Below are 4,366 nucleotides of genomic sequence, written 5' to 3'. Positions count from 1 at the left end.
TGTCTTTAGAATATTAATATTATTTCCTATGATGCTCTGATTCATGTGTGAGTGGGAATGAGCATGCTAGTATTTGCTTGTACTTATTCTGAAACCTGTTTTCAGATGTAGGATAATGTGTTCGATTTGGGCACTTTAGGAAAGTCTAGGTTTGAAGAAACAGCTGACTGGATTTGCTAATTGTGTTATGTGCCTTGTATTTACAATTTTTTGGCAGAGGTGGAAGTCATTTGTATGCTCATAAAAGATTTTGTATTTTTTTGCAAAAATGGTTTGAAAAGATGTGCAGTTTTGCCAGATTTTGCTGAGGGGTACAGCTTCATTTACTGCTTCCTGCTCCTCCTGCAAGTATTGGTTCAACTGAAGCTGCCATTTAATCTTCGAATTAAAATTTGGTACTGATATAGATAAAGTTTTTATATTTTCTTAAACTGAAATATATTTGGTGCTACTCTTATAATCTTACATCTGTTCTACGTACTATCGAGCACCTGAAATAATATTTGGTGCAACTAAATACACCACAGCCATTGACATTTGTTCTAGGTACGTACAGGCCGTTTAGTTGCTAAATTTTTTTTCCTTATTTCTATGCATTTTCACTTTAAATTACTTAACAAATATTACTTTTTGGACTCCAGCCTCTGTTTGCTGGTGATAGTGGAGTAAACCAGGTACGTTTTATTAAGGTACGTTTTAAATATTTTAAAGATTCAAAGTATATAGGCTGGAAACCTGACCTTATAGTATTACTTATTTGAAGTATGAATAAGTATGAATTAATTTTATTACCATATATGTAGCTTGCTTGTCCATTATAATTACAACAATAGCTGACCTTCTCTCCAACCTTATTTTAAATATTTTAAAGATTCAAAGTATATAGGCTGGAAACCTGACGGGTTGCCTTATATCGAGCTGCAAGATATAATGGATCCTCCCTAGGTGTAACAACGCCACGTATGATGAATCTTAAAAAATTCAAAAAGACTTGAAAAAAGTTCTATCGAGCTCATTTACTATTGAATATTTATATAACCTTAATTTATTTCCAATTTACTTATAAAAATTAAACTACGATTCTTTTTTATATTATTATATTCAAATTACTATTTTTTTATATTAATAATGTTTTATTTTAATATTTAATATTTTTAAATTTCTTTAAAAGTTATAACTACTTTTTATCAAAATTACAACAATAGCTGACCTTCTCTCCAACCTTATTTTAAATATTTTAAATATTCAAAGTATATAGGCTGGAAACTTGACGGGTTGCCTTATATCGAGCTGCAAGATATAATGGATCCTCCCTAGGTGTAACAACGCCACGTATGATGAATCTTAAAAAATTCAAAAACACTTGAAAAAAGTTCTATCGAGCTCATTTACTATTGAATATTTATATAACCTTAATTTATTTCCAATTTACTTATAAAAATTAAACTACGGTTCTTTTTGATATTATTATATTCAAATTACTATTTTTTATATTAATAATGTTTTATTTTAATATTTAATATTTTTAAATTTCTTTAAAAGTTATAACTACTTTTTATCAAAATTACAACAATAGCTGACCTTCTCTCCAACCTTATTTTAAATATTTTAAAGATTCAAAGTATATAGGCTGGAAACCTGACGGGTTGCCTTATATCGAGCTGCAAGATATAATGGATCCTCCCTAGGTGTAACAACGCCACGTATGATGAATCTTAAAAAATTCAAATGTTTCAATTTAATATGTCCCATCTAATATACAAATATTTAATAAAATATTTTATATAGTTTTTAACTTAAATTTAAATTATTATTGAAATATTCTCGTCCGTTTTATCACAAATATTATTCTCCGTTTTATTACAAATATTATCGTCCGTTTTACCATTTAAGTTAAACTTTTTATTCAAACTAAATCATAGCTTTTAAGCTAAATACGGATGTCCACACAGTGCTTTAATATGTACTTAAGAAAAGATGACTTGTAAAACATAAATTAAATTAAGTGTGGACTATTTTAACTGCACATGTGATTTGTCAAATAAAAACGAACGACATGTATATTATTTAATTAAAATAATTTTTATAAATATTATTTAATTAAATATTATTTAATCCCGCTACTTACCTGTAGATACTTGATATTTGATATGTATTATCCATGTGATTTTCCACATCGTGAAATAAAAAACTTACATAATACATAAATATATTTGATATCATAATTTACATAACTTATATAACATATATAACTTACATAACTTATATAACCTACATAACTTATATAACTTAGATAAATATATAACTTACATAACTTACATAATACTTAAATATATTTTATATCATAATTTACATAACTTACATAACTTATATAACTTAGATAAATATATAATTTACATAAATATATATCATATCATAAATTACATAACTTACATAATACTTAAATATATATCATATCATACATAACTAGTTTACAAAATTTACTTAACTTACATAATACATAAATCTATAGTCGAAAATCCTGCAACTTGCCTAAATTAGTTTATACCCATTAGAGACTTGATATTTAGTATAATGATATGATTTAAATCAATTGAGAACATTTAAGTAACTGTAATATGTTGTCAACTTTAGATTTCAAGAACTACAAAATGGATAGGAGTTGGATGAAATTGTCAAGGGTAAGCAATGCCTATCAAAATGGAGTACAAACTTTTCTAAATTTTGCATTTCAAAATTCAAGCCAAGAGAATATGATTCTTTGCCCGTGTAAGAAGTGTGGCAACATCTACTGGCATTTTCGTGAAGTTGTCTACGAACATCTAATTGTTGATGGCTTTATTCGGGGGTATAAAAAATGGATTTTCCATGGAGAGTGTACATCTAGTGGAACTTCTTCAACGATTAATCCGACTTATCCTGATACTGATTACCATCATTATGTTAGACAATATGACATGGAAGATATGTTGCAGGATGCATTTAATATGCGTAGTCATGGTGAGCAATCGTTTCCACCTGACTTTATTATATCTGAGGATTGTAATATTGGTGGAAATGTTTTTTGCGAAACGGGAACAAGTGCACCTAATGAGGAGCCAAATGAAGAAGCGGCTAAGTTCTACAATTTACTTAATAAATTGAATGAAGAACTTTACGAGGGATCAAAATATTCGAAATTGTCCTTCTACATTCGTCTATTTCATTTAAAATGTTTGGGAGGGTGGACCGGAAGCTCTTTTACAATGCTGCTAGAGTTTCTAAGAGAGATGTTTCCGTTTGCAAAAATTCCCCAGTCTTGTCAAGACATGAAGAGACTAATACAAGATTTGGCCCTTGGGTATGATAAAATTCATAGTTGCCCAAATGACTGCATGTTGTACTGGGGTGATAAAAAAACCAACAATCTTATCATGTTTGCGGTAAGTCTCGTTGGATGAATAGTAATACAGAAGATGTGAATACGGATGAAGGTGGGGCACAGTTAAGAAAGAAGCCAGTCAAGGTCTTGCGATATTTTCCCCTGATACCAAGACTTCAAAGGCTTTTCATGTCCTCAAAGACAGCCGAATCTATGACGTGGCATAATGATCAACGGACCGATGATGGATTATTAAGACATCCTGCGGATTCTTTAGCTTGGAAATCATTTGATAGTAAATTTCCAAGCTTTGCAAGCGATCCTCGGAATGTGAGGCTTGGGCTAACAGCTGATGGCTTTAATCCATTTAAAATCGTGAGTACTTCGTACAGTACTTGGCCTGTAGTGCTTGTTCCTTACAATTTGCCTCTATGGATTTGCATGAAGCAATCTTCATTTATTTTATCAATGATTATCCCTGGAGAGAAAGGTCCCGGAAATGATATTGACATCTATTTGTAGCCACTTATTGAAGAGTTAAAACAATTATGGTCGGGTGTTGAGACATATGATGTATTGAGAAAGGAGAACTTTAATTTACGTGCAGCTTTATTGTGGACAATTAATGATTTCCCGGCTTATGCTAATTTATCGGGTTGGAGTACTAAAGGACGTTATGCCTGTCCTTGTTGTGCTGCGCAAACTTGTTCGAAGTGGTTGTATAATGGGAAGAAGTTCTCTTACATGGGCCATCGTCGATGGTTAGATGAAAATCATAAATTTAGATTTCAAAGGACTCTATTTGACGGTACTGAAGAGTACAGAGGAGCTCCTGAGCAGACCGTTGGATCTGAAATCTTGTTTATGTTAAAAGATATCAACTTTAGTTACGGGAAGATGAATCAACCACCTATCACGCAAACGAGGAGAAGATCGAGGGATGAATCTGATGATGAATCTGACGAAGAGGATGATCCTAATGAGGCGGACTTGTGGAAGAAAATG

At 31.0% G+C, this 4,366-nt stretch overlaps 1 long non-coding RNA gene across 1 annotated transcript; it reads left to right on the top strand.

Annotated features, from left to right (window-relative positions):
• Positions 1 to 477: 477 nt before the first annotated feature.
• On the top strand, positions 478 to 690 carry LOC121225046 (uncharacterized). The gene is made up of 2 exons (XR_005922772.1): positions 478 to 546; positions 642 to 690. It is a non-coding gene; the product is annotated as an uncharacterized lncRNA (long non-coding RNA).
• Positions 691 to 4,366: the final 3,676 nt, after the last annotated feature.

The sequence above is a fragment of the Gossypium hirsutum genome, chromosome A03 (genome assembly GCF_007990345.1).
Source record: "Gossypium hirsutum isolate 1008001.06 chromosome A03, Gossypium_hirsutum_v2.1, whole genome shotgun sequence".
NCBI classification, from domain to species: domain Eukaryota; kingdom Viridiplantae; phylum Streptophyta; class Magnoliopsida; order Malvales; family Malvaceae; genus Gossypium; species Gossypium hirsutum.
This window is presented reverse-complemented; position numbering and strand designations above follow the sequence as displayed.